This window comes from Piliocolobus tephrosceles, chromosome 7 (assembly GCF_002776525.5).
Source record: "Piliocolobus tephrosceles isolate RC106 chromosome 7, ASM277652v3, whole genome shotgun sequence".
In the NCBI taxonomy this organism is placed as follows: Eukaryota; Metazoa; Chordata; class Mammalia; order Primates; family Cercopithecidae; genus Piliocolobus; species Piliocolobus tephrosceles.
Window position 1 is genome coordinate 96,405,466 of NC_045440.1, and position 12,351 is coordinate 96,417,816.

The 12,351-nt window shown below is 37.5% G+C and overlaps 1 non-coding gene across 1 annotated transcript; it reads left to right on the forward strand.

Annotated features, from left to right (window-relative positions):
- The first annotated feature begins 3,364 nt into the window (after positions 1–3,364).
- LOC111529642 lies at positions 3,365–3,470 on the forward strand. The gene has a single exon (XR_002727491.1). It is a non-coding gene; the product is annotated as a U6 spliceosomal RNA (small nuclear RNA).
- Positions 3,471–12,351: the final 8,881 nt, after the last annotated feature.

Below are 12,351 nucleotides of genomic sequence, written 5' to 3' on the forward strand. Positions count from 1 at the left end.
TTAGCACACACTTGCCATATGACATAGAAATTTTAGCAGCCCTAAGTATTTGCCCAGAAAAAGTAAACAAAATCATGTCTACACAAAGATTTGTTTGAATTAGCTTTGGTCATAGTAGCCCCAAATGGAAAACAACTCAAGCGTTTGTTAACAGGTTAACAGATAAATTATTCTACTACATCTAAACAATGGAATATTACTCAGCAATAAAACAGATGAACTGTTGATTTATGCAACAACCTGGATGAATCTCTAGAACAGTCTTCTGAGAAAAATAAGACAGACATGAAAAATACATATTAAATAATTCAATTTATATAAAACTCTAGACAAGACAAGTAAAATCTATAGTGATAGAAAGTAGATCAGTGTTTACTAAGGCCAAGGGTGGAGGTTGGGAACTGGCTGGGAAGGGTTACAGAGCACCATTGGAGATGATAGAAATTTTCATATTTTGATTGTAATGGTGGTTTCATAGATGTATGTATTTGTCAAAACTCCTTGAACTGCAAACTGGTTCCCTACCAGAGATACAGCAAAGGTGGGGTAGTGGGAGCAGGGCACTCCAAGCTACACAGAGTAGGGGCATGCAGTATCTGCAGAGATTTTAAAATGATGAAACTGACTAAAAGTCAATCTGATTTTTATTATCCCCATGTATCAGCAATTCTAAACAATGTCAGTGAGAAAATCACTTCTCTCAAAAAATTTTCATTAGTCTAAATTCAAAACAATTGTTGCCGTTACTTATTTTTCGATAATACACATGCAAGCCTCAAAGTAACACTTGTAGTTCAGGTTTTCACCAGCTATACCTTACATCAATGCAGCAGCAGCTTCCTAGGCCAATTGTTCTCATTGTAGTCTCTTTTTATTCCAATCTATCCTTCGTACTGCCACCAAACAGCTCCTCTGATTAAAGGTACCCACTGTTTGCCTTCCCTAAAGATTAAGGACAATTGTCTAGCTAGAAAAACTAACACTTTCAGGTTCTGGATCCAATTCTTCCTTTCTAGACCTTCATAGGCCACTTCTCATCATACTTCCTATTTTAGTATATCTCACAGTGTAGTCCATGGACCTCTGCATTGGAATCACAGCATGAGATGGAGGGCGGAGATGGATATACCTATGACCTGCCCCAAATCTGCAGCATTAGAATATCTATGGGGGCAGGTGAAATCTGGATCTCCTCAGATAATTCTTAAACTAAGCATAATAAAATTTAAGCAGTTCTGCCATATCTTCACCAACTATTTCATTGTTTTCCTGAATATGCAGTTACCATCACATAGAAACCTTTGTTTGGTAGTTCTTTTTCCTCTCCTGGAATACACCTTTCTTACCTTATGTTTCCCTCTCCTTCCCCTCCCCTCCCCTTCCCTCCCCTCCCTCCCTTCCCCTCTCCCTCTTCCTCTCCCCTCCCCTCCCCTCTCCTCCTCTCTTCTCCCTTCTCTCCCTTCCCCTCCCCTCCCCTTCCTTTTCTTTCTTCCCTTCCCCTTCCCCTTTTCTTCCCTCTTTTCTTTCCTTTTTGATGGAGTCTTACTGTGTTGCCCAGACTGGAGTGCATTGGTGCAATCTCGGCTCACTGCAACCTCCACCTCCTGGATTCAAGTGATTCTGCTGCCTCAGCCTCCTGAGTAGCTGGGATTACAGGTGCCTGCCACCTGTAATTTTTGTATTTTTAGTAGACATGGGATTTCACCATGTTGGCCATGGTTGGCCAAGCTGGTCTCGAACTCGTGACCTCAGGTGATCTGCCTGCTTCAGCCTCCCAAGTGCTGGGATTACAGGCATGAGCCACTGTGCCTGGCCCTTACTTTTCTTTACAAAGTGAATATTTACAGCATATTTTTAAAGGCCAGTGTAAATGCTACTTCTTTATGGAAGCTTCTCTGCTCCTCCAGTATCCTTCTTTATGCTTCTTTAACACTTCTTACACACATACAGCTCACATCGCTTGGTGCTATAGTTATTATGGTAGCCGTTTGTGTTATTTCCAAAATAGTTCTGGTTTCCCTTCTTCTTGACAGGATTGACTTCTTGGCCCTTGGTCATTAAGAGGCATGTGACCAGTTCTGACCAATGAGTTGTGAGTGAAAGTCTATGTGCCACTTCCACAAAAGAGAGAGCATTTATTACAGCCTTATTTTCCTTTGCTGTGCCAACTTGGTAATTTTCCAGCAGTGGTTATGGGCATTCATCTGAAGGGACAATTGACCGGGATTGCTTTGTGAGCTTTGATGTCTACCACCCACACATATATTACTTAGAGCTATTGGTAGCAGTACCCATCAGTGATTCGAGGACTTTCTGTAACAATTTGGAACCCCCCCCCTTTTTTTTTTTTTTTTTTTTGGCTTTTTGCTCTTCAGTAAGCTGAAGCATGTGAGAGAACATGGAGGCAGCATGGAGCACAGATTGAAAAGCAGTTTGGACCTGGGTTCAAAGCCCAGTTCTACCATTTATTAGTTGTGTAACCATGATCAAGTTACTGAAGCTCTTTAAATTTCCGTTTTTAAATGTTTTAAATGAGAACGAAAATTTCTATTCTTAGGGATTGTGGTGATAAACAGATAAGATAAGGTGTAACCGCGTTAGCACATTGCCAAGCATCTCATATTCCAATGGTGACGATAAAAGACTATCTGCATCCAAGGGGACACATTGCATGAAGATTTTGCTTTCTTAAGTCACACATCAAATATCTAATTCTATTGTCTAAGCCTTCTGGCTCAGTTGGGTAGTTTTTTCAAACAGAAAAACGTGATTACATATATTGAGAAAATAATGAGGTGAGAACATTTACATAAAACTGAGAGCTAAAAATATGCTTAAACCTTTGTTTAACAACTTTATTTTTTAAATCCTGAACTTTACAGTTTTGTCTAACAGCCACAAAGAATTAGTACTGTAAAGATATCTGTGTATTAAGAGGACATACTATTTATTGTTGTTGCTTTTCTGGCACTCTCACTAAAGTATGAAGCTTAGGTATAAAGACAAAGATATTTATAATTCAAAATGTCTTCAGAAATAATTTGATTTACTATTTTCATTTAACAGTTGGAAAAACTATAACCTAGTTAGATTATGGGATTTATTAGGGTTAAACCCCCACGTCTCTGAATCAGTGATTTTACCCTAACACCATACCTCCCTAGACTTGATGCTTTAGTTATTGTTTACCAACAGCTGCTGTACTATTAATATCAATTTACTCTTTTACAAGAACTCTTCAGAAGCATAAAAACATATGAGAATGAATATCCAAATAGTCCTTACCCCTATTGAATCTCACATCATTTAAGTTATTCTGTTGATTCATTCATCCTAGTATACTCAGAATTTAAATCTTATTCATGTGCCAGCTTTTGCAGCATGCATGCTAAAATTGGAATGATACAAAGAAGATAGCATGGCTCCTGCACAAGGATAACACAGAAATTCATGAAGCATTCCTTATTTTTACAAAGAGAAGCCTGTCAGGTGAATAGTGGACCCTTCGACAGAAACCTTACAAGCCAGAAGAGGTTGAAGGCCTATTTTCAGCATCCTTAAAGAAAAGAAATTCCAACCAAGAATTTCATATCCCATCAAATTAAGCTTCATAAGAGAAAGATAAATAAAATTATTTTCAGAGAAGACAAAGCTAAATGAGTTAGTTACCATTAGACCTGCCTTACAGAATGTCTTTAAGTGAATGCTGAACATGGAAACAAAAGATCAATACCTGATACCAGTGGCAAGTTGGATAAAGAAGCAAGACCCCATTGTCTGCTGTGTTCAAGAGCTCCACCTCACATGCAGTGACACACACAAGATCAAAGTAAATGGATGGAGAAAGACCTGTAGGCAAACAGGAAACAAAAAAAGAGCAGAGGTTGCTATTCTTATATCAGACAAAGCAGACAATGATCAAAAAAGACAAAACGACATTACAAAGTAATAAAGGGTGCAATTCAACAAGAAGACATGACTATCCTAAATATACATATGCATCCAATATTGGAGCATCCAAATTCATAAAATAAGTTTTAGAGACCTATGAAGAGACTTAGGTAAACACACAATAATAGTGGGAGATTTCAACACCTCCCTGATAGCATTAGACAGATCATTGAGGCAGAAAACTAACAGAGATATTCTGAACTTAAAACTCACAGTTGTCCAAATAGACCTAATAGACATTTACAAGACACTCCAGCCAACAACAGAATATACATTCTTGTCATCTGCATACAGCACATACTCTAAGATTGACCACAAGCTAAGCCATAAAGTACCAACAAATTCAAAAAGACCAAAGCTATACCAACCACACTCTCAGGCCACAGCTCAATAAAGATAGAATTCAATACCAAGAAGATATCTCAAAACCATACAATTACATGGAAATTAAACAGCCTACTTCTAAATGTGTTTTGGGTAAAGAATAAAATTAAGACAGAGATAAAAAATAAACTCTTTGAAACTAATGAAACAATGTGGTTGGTATGATTTTGATTTTTTAAAATTCATTGATAATTTATGGCAGAGCATGTGGTCAGTTTTACAGTATGTGCTATGTGCAGATGAGAAGAATGTATATTCTGCTACTGGGTAGAACATACCAGAATCTCTGGAGCACAGGTAAAGCAGTATTAAGAGGAAAATCTATAGTGCTAAATGCCTACATCAAGAAATTAGATCTCAAATTAGCAACCTAACATTGCACCTAGAGAAACTAGAAAAACAAGAGCAAACCAACCTCAAAGCCAGGAGAAAAAAAGAACCCAAATCAGAGCTGAACTGAACAAAATTCAGATGTAAAAATCCACACAAAAGATCAACAAAACCAAAATTTGTTTTTTGAAAGAATAAACATGATTTATAGACCGATAGGTAGGTTAATAAAAAGAGAAGATCCAACTAAGCACAATCAGAAATGACAAAGGTAACATTACCACCTGACTCCACAGAAATATAAAAACCTTCAGGGACTATTGTGAATATCTCTGTGCATACAGACTAGAAAACAAAGCAGAAGTGGATAATTTCCTGGAACTATAGAGCCTCCCAATATTGAACCAGGAAGAAATTGAAATCCTGAACAGACCAATAATGTGTTCTGACATTGAAGTAGTAATAGAAAAGCTCTACCAATAAAAAAATAAAAAAACCTCTAGATGAAACAGATTCACAGCTAAATTCTACCAGATATAAAAAGATCTAGTACCAATTCTATGGAAATTATTCCAAAAAAAGAGGAGAGGGGTCTCCTCCCTAACTCATTCTATGAAGCCAACATCATTCTGATACCATAGCCTTGCAGAGAGACACAACAAAAAGAAAGCTTCAGTATCCGTGATGAACATGAATGCAAAAATCCTCAGTGAAATACTAGCTAACCATGTCCAGTAGCACATCAAAAAGTTACCACGATGATCGAGTAGGCTTTATTTCTGGGATGCAAGTTGGGTTCAACATACACAAATCAATAAATGTGATGCACCACATAAACAATTAAAAATCACATGATCATCTCAATAGATGCAGAAAAACCTTTTGATAAAACTCAGTGTCCCTTCATGTTGAAAACTCTCAACAAACTAGGAATCAAAGAAACATACCTCAAAATAATAAGAACTATCTATGACAAACCCACAACCAACATCATACTGAATAGGCAAAAGCTGGAAGTATTCTCTTTGAGAAAGGAAACAAGATAAGGATGCCCACTTTTACCACTGCTATTCAACATAGTACTGGAAGTCCTAGCTAGAGCAAGTGGGCAAGAAAAAGAAATAAAACGCATCCAAATAGGAAGAGAGTAAATCAAACTATCTTCACAGACAATATGATTCTATACCTGGAAAACCCCATAGACTCTGCCAAAAAAATCTTCTAGAACTGATAAACAACTTTAGAAAAGTTTCAGGATACCAAATCAGTGTACAAAAATCAGTAGCATTTGTATACACCAATAAAGTACAAGCTGATAGCCAAATCAAGAACACAATCCCATTTACAATAGCCACAAAAAGAATAAAATACCTGGGAATACAGCTAACCAAGGAAGTGAAAGATAGCTACAACAAAATTTATAAAACACAGCAGAAATGAATCAGAAATTACACAAACAAATGGAAGAACATTCCATGCTCATGGATAGGAAGAGTCAATATTATTAAAATGGCTATACTACCCAAAGCAATTTACAGATTCAATGCTATTTCTGTTATACTGCCAAGGACATTTTTCACAGAATTAGAAAAAAACTATTCTAAAATTCATATGGAATCAAAAAAGAGTCCAAATAGCCAAAGCAATCCTAAGCAAAATAACAACAACAAAGCAGGGGGTATCGCACTACCTGATTTCAAACTATGCTACAAGGCTACGGTAACCAAAACAGCATGATAGTGGTACAAAAACAGACACATAGACCAATGGAACATAACAGAGAACACAGAAATAAAGCTGCACACCTACAGCCATTTGATCTTTGACAAAGTTGACAAAAATCAGCAACGGGAAAGAAGACTCTCTATTCAATAAATGGTGCTGGGATAACTGGCTAGCCATATGTAGAAGATTGAAACTGGACCCATTTCTTTTACCACATACAAAAATCAACTCAAGATAGATTAAAGACTTCAACGTAAAACATAAAACTATAAAAAACCCTAGAAGAAAACCTAGGAAATACTATTCTGGACATTGGCCTTGGCATAGAATTTATGGCTAAGTCCCCAAAAGCAATTGCAACAAAACCAAAAATTGACAAATAGGACATAAACTAAAGAGCTTCTGCACAGCAAAAGAAACTATCAACCCAGTAAACAGACAACCTGCAGAATGGGAGAAAATATTCACAAACCGTGCATCCAACAAACATCTAATATACAGAATCTATAAGGAACTTAAATGATTCGTGAAGCAAAAAACAACCCACCACATTTAAAAATGGGCAAAGGACGTGAATAGACACACTTCTCAAAAGAATACATACACACAACCAATAAGCATGTGAAAAAATCCCCCACATCACTAATCACTAAAGTAATGCAAATCAAAACCACAATGAGGTATCATCTTACACCAGTCAGAATGGCTATTTTTACAAAGTCAAAAAATAACAGATACTAGTAAGGCTGTGGAGAAAAGAGAACACTTCTACACTGCTGGTAGGAATGTAAATTAGTTCAGCCACTGTTGAAGGCAGTTTGGAGATTTTTCAAAGAACTGAAAACAGAACTACCATTAGACCCAGCAATCCCATTACTGGGTGTATACCAAAAAGAATATAAATCATTCTACCATGAAGATACATGCACGCATATGTTCATTGTAGCACAGTGAATACATAGCACATATTCACAACAGCAAAGACATGGAATTAACCTAGATGCCTTTGAACAGTGGACTGGATGAAGAACATGTGGTACATATACAACATGGAATACTACACAGTCATTAAAAAGAATGAGATCATGTCTTCTGCAGCAACATGGGTGCAAGCAGAAGCCATTTTCCTAAGCAAATTAATGCAGGTACAGAAAACCAAATACTGAATATTTTCACTTGCTGGTGGGAGCTAAATTTAATACACATGGACACAAAGATGGAAACAATAGGCACTTGGGGTGGGAGGGTGAGAGGGTGAGAGGGAGTTGTGGGTTTAAAAACTATCAGGTACTATGCTCACCACCTGGGTGATGGGATTATTTGTATACCAAACCTTAGTGACATGCAGTTCACCCATGTAACAAACCTGTACATGTACCCTCTGAACCTAGAAGTCAAAAATATATAAATAAATCAATCTTACTCATGGGAAGTTGGCATCCCCTGTGAATTCTTATTTTTCAAAAGTTTTACAATGTCTTTTACAGCCTACTATCTAAATTCTTATGTATGTGTGCATAACCCTGGGGATGTAAATTGTTGAAGCTCGCTCAAATCATTTACAAATAACTCTATTCAGATCAAGTTATACTATTTAGACATTAAGTACCTTGATTATTACTTAAAATTACATGTAATTTCTTCATCTCCTCCTTCTTTCTTTCCTTCCCTCTCTCACTTTTTTCCTTCTCCTACCTTCCTCCCTCCCCATCCCTAAACTATTTATTTAGCACTTACAGTGCCAAAGTGCCAGAATTCAGAAATATAATCGTGAGCAAAGTCAACAAGGAACTGACCTCAGAGAGCACAGCACCTAGCTATAAAGAGAGACATTAAGCATGCAAATATAATAAAGGGTGATCAATGTTACAAGAAGAAATACTAAAATGGGTAAACTTTTCAGTGGGGATATTACAGTTTGTGATTTTTAAAATATAATAGTTTCAAAGTGATTTTAGCAGAATGCCTGAAGTAGCAGTGACTAATAATATGCTTATATTTTGTCCTTCTTCTTTAGACCTTTGACATCATTATCATGTTCTGTCTACTTTTTGTTCTCCCCTCCTTTCTCTCTCTAGCAACACAATTCTGTGTTATTGTTCACCTGCATAAAACCTGCAGTTGTTTCTCTTCAACATTTCAGAATCACCGTTTACATTTCATCACAGAGTGCTTTTTATAAAAAGCAGTTATAAATTATAGTGAAGGGCAAATATTCATATCTTAAAAAATTCCAAAACCCCATATCCTAATACCTTTGACTTTTTCTTTCTCCATCATGATTTTTTTGTAAAATGTGAGGATGTGGTTATTAATTTATGTGAGCTGATATATATCTGTGTTGCTCCTGGAGGGAAAAGATGTTAGGTATAGTAACAGTTTATACTAGCACATGAAATTTTTACTTGACCTCAGAAGTCACTATTTGATTCTACCTCTTTTCTGTCTCCCACTTGGTAGTGGACAACATTGTTTCTACAGGTAAACTGATAACTGGTTATTAGTTTGTTTCTCTTAACAAGAGCTATGGGTTCTAAATTGGGTTCACAGAAGCTCATGGACACAGCAGCAAATCATTCGGGGAAAGTGGGTGCCTGATCCCTTCATGTTGTACAAGATCCGATCGCCCCATTGGCTTCAAACTTAACCTTATGTTTGCACTTGGGACTCCTGCCTTCCTCTGAATGTTCTCAAGGCCTTCTCATTGGCAGGTCAATTGAGGGTCCAGTGGCCTGCCCACCATGCCTAACTCATCTGCATTCTGATTCCTCCTCCCAATAGCCAACCTGGTCCGTCCCTGGTCTCTTAACACCAAGCATATGTCACTGTCACTGAAAAGAGGCATCTCTTTTTTGGCTGCCTTCCTCCCCTTGCTGCACACAGATTTAGCACATGAGACCTTCTCTCTCGTTTGATTACTTATTTCACCTGCTTCAGATCTGCAGAAAAGAACATCTGAGAGTGAAACTTACAGTCCAAACTGCACTTCCATTGGGAAGAAGAGTTTAATGTTGGAAAGCAAATTTTATTTTGGCAATTATTTAATCAGCCACATGATTCTAAATTATTTCATCCTCCTTTCCCTTTGCTGCTTGGTTAGTTCAAGGCTCCGCACAACAATTTTACACATGGTTATCTCTTTACATCTTGTGTATAGATTGGAATAACTCGTGATTCAGGTGGGATTTCCTGTTTTCTTATATATTTAGTTAGGCAAGGGCTCAAGTAAGAAATCAGTGCCACTATTCTGCATGATAATGTTTACATAAATTGTTGTTCAGATTCTCATATGCAGCAGGCTGGTTTGTTCTTGATGGTCCTTGAAAGTCCTTTTTTCTTTTTAACCTGGTCACAGTCAACTTAAGCTGACCTGTCAAGTGCCCAGATTGCTTGTACAAGAATTACAAATTATTAGTGTCATTGACTCTTTCACTGTACAAATGTTTGCTATGTTTGAGCAGCAACCAGGCAGCACTTAGACACAGCCAGCCTTTCTAAATGTCCTTTAATGAAGAGGACAATGTTCATTTGCTTTCAAGATCAGAATGTTCTTTCTGGGTTTTCTTAACTCATTTTACCTTTGCCCTTAAATTTCCTACTCAGTGGATAAGTAATTGCCAAAGAAGAGCTGTCTCAGAAAAGGCTTTGTGGGCTGATCCCAGCCACTGGTCCCCAGGAGCTTTACTAAGGCATTTCCTTTTTACATTTGAGTCATAGGGGGAGATTAGCTCTTCTGGACTTCAGTTGGGCTTTTCCTTATGACCACGTGGCAATGAGACCCAGTGACAATCACTCCTTACTGGAATTTGTATGCATTGCCTTCAGTTTTCCAGCTGCTTTCATCTACCAAACTCAGGGTCCCCTCACCACTTTTCTCTTTGGTAGATATAAGAGATTATTTGGAAGAACTAGTGAGGTTGCCTGAATTTTTTACCTTCTATGCAAAGTGAATTTTAGTAGTGGAAAGCAAATGTGTATGTAATCAATGGTGGTTTGTGTAGCCAGCCCAGTTGAGTTGGGGATATCATGGCTTTGGAAATGTATCCTGAGATACATTATCTGCTTAATAATGTTGACTGAATGTGGTCTAGAGAAAAGGCAGAGTTTTAAAAATGAGTGGTCTGATAAGAAAGAAGTCAGGATCCTGCGTTAAGGAATGCCAGATATATCATGGTTATTCTTCTCTCACTATTTCTAGTTGCTATAAAAGTATTGCAAAGATTGGCCAGGCATGGTAGCTCACGCCTGTAATCCAGCGCTCTGGGAGGCCGAGGTGGGTGGATCATTTGGGGTCAGGAGTTCGAGACCAGCTTGACCTACGTAGTGAAACCCCATCTCTACTAAAATACAAAAGTTAGCCGGGTGTGGTGGTGGGCCCTGTAATCCCAGCTACTTGGGAGGCTGAGACAGGAGAATCACTTGAACCCAGGAGGTGGAGGTTGCAGTGAGCCCAGATGGTGCTACTGTACTCCAGCCTGGGCGATAGGGCAAGACTCCCTTTCATAAAAACATAAAAAGTATTGCAAAGATTTAGGAATATTCTGAGATGAATAACAACATACTGCCTAGGAAACCATCTGAGTTTCTTCTTTAAGATAGGTAGAGTATGCTAACATGGCTAGGATAAGAGATTTCCTTTAAAACACATGTACCTTATTTCGAGTCAGTGTGCTCTTGATTTCCTTGCTGACAGATTGTGCAATGTGAGGTTTGTGACTTTACTTTTTGTTCCTTATTTTCTTTTCCTATAAAATGGGCAAAACAATCCCTGCATCTATGTCAAAGTAAAATGATTGCAGTATTACATTTTTAAAAAACATAACCTAAAAATTTTGCCAAAATAATTTCCTTCAGTTAAAAGGAACGGTAGCACAATAATTGTAGGATATTCAAGTAGTTATTCTTTAGTGGAGTGCATTTTATTACAAATGCCTAATCAAGGATTTAAAATAAAATTCCACTTATTTTAATAATGACTCTTTTTAAAGTTCTCCATTACTAAATACGTTGGGATTTTGTGTGCGTATGTGATCTGGAATCTCTCAGCTAAGGGCTGGGAAATATTGTTAGTGATTAAGTGAAAATGAGTCTCATTTTGGGAACGAAGGAAGTAAATATGTTTGAGAATAACTTCAACATTCATGCATGGGTTTGGGGCAGGACTGTCTTAATGTTGTAATCCTTTAAAAAGGTTCTAACTGAAGTAGATAACTAATTTGTTCTGCAGAAAGCTTTCTCAGATTACTCTCTTTGTGTGCAGGATGACTCCTACCCCACTGGAGGACTTCATTGTTCAACACACTCATCATCTATCTAGGACTGAGTAGAGTAGAATGAGGGAAGGTTAAAGGGAGAGCTTTGTGTTTTCAGACCGTTCTTATGCTTCCAGGAAAGTTAATTAGGAAGTGAAACCTTAAGCAGTTGACAATGTGCATTGTTGGCTACTAGGGCATGGTGACAAATAGCCCTGAAAGGTCCTCACTTTCTTTTGTAAACAGAAAGGTAAGGAATTCGCACAAAAATGCACTGGTGAAGATCTGCTTTTCATCAAGGTCGAACCACATAGTAAACAACAGAAATAACTTGTTGTAATAAAGCATGGTGTTGAAACGTTTATCAGCAAGTCCTTTTGACTGGCTTCAAAAGGTATATTTGAATAAGAGAAACCTTTGCCCAGAAGAACACAATCTGAAATTTAGTTCTATTTCTTTATGTCAAGGTCAAGAAACTTAAGGGAAAAGTTTGACTTTCATGTAATCATCAATTGATTTCTCATTAGGTTGAGATATTATGACTAAGTATTCACTTGATATTTGGGGTAGATACAGTTGATGAAGAGGAGAGAACTCTGAAAAATACTTGATCTGAAATGGCTTAATTCTATTTCTCTAAAGAAAAGTCTGCTTTCTACCTTTGTCTCTGGATGGGTGTGTACTGAGTTCCATAGGAAGAACTTTCAAA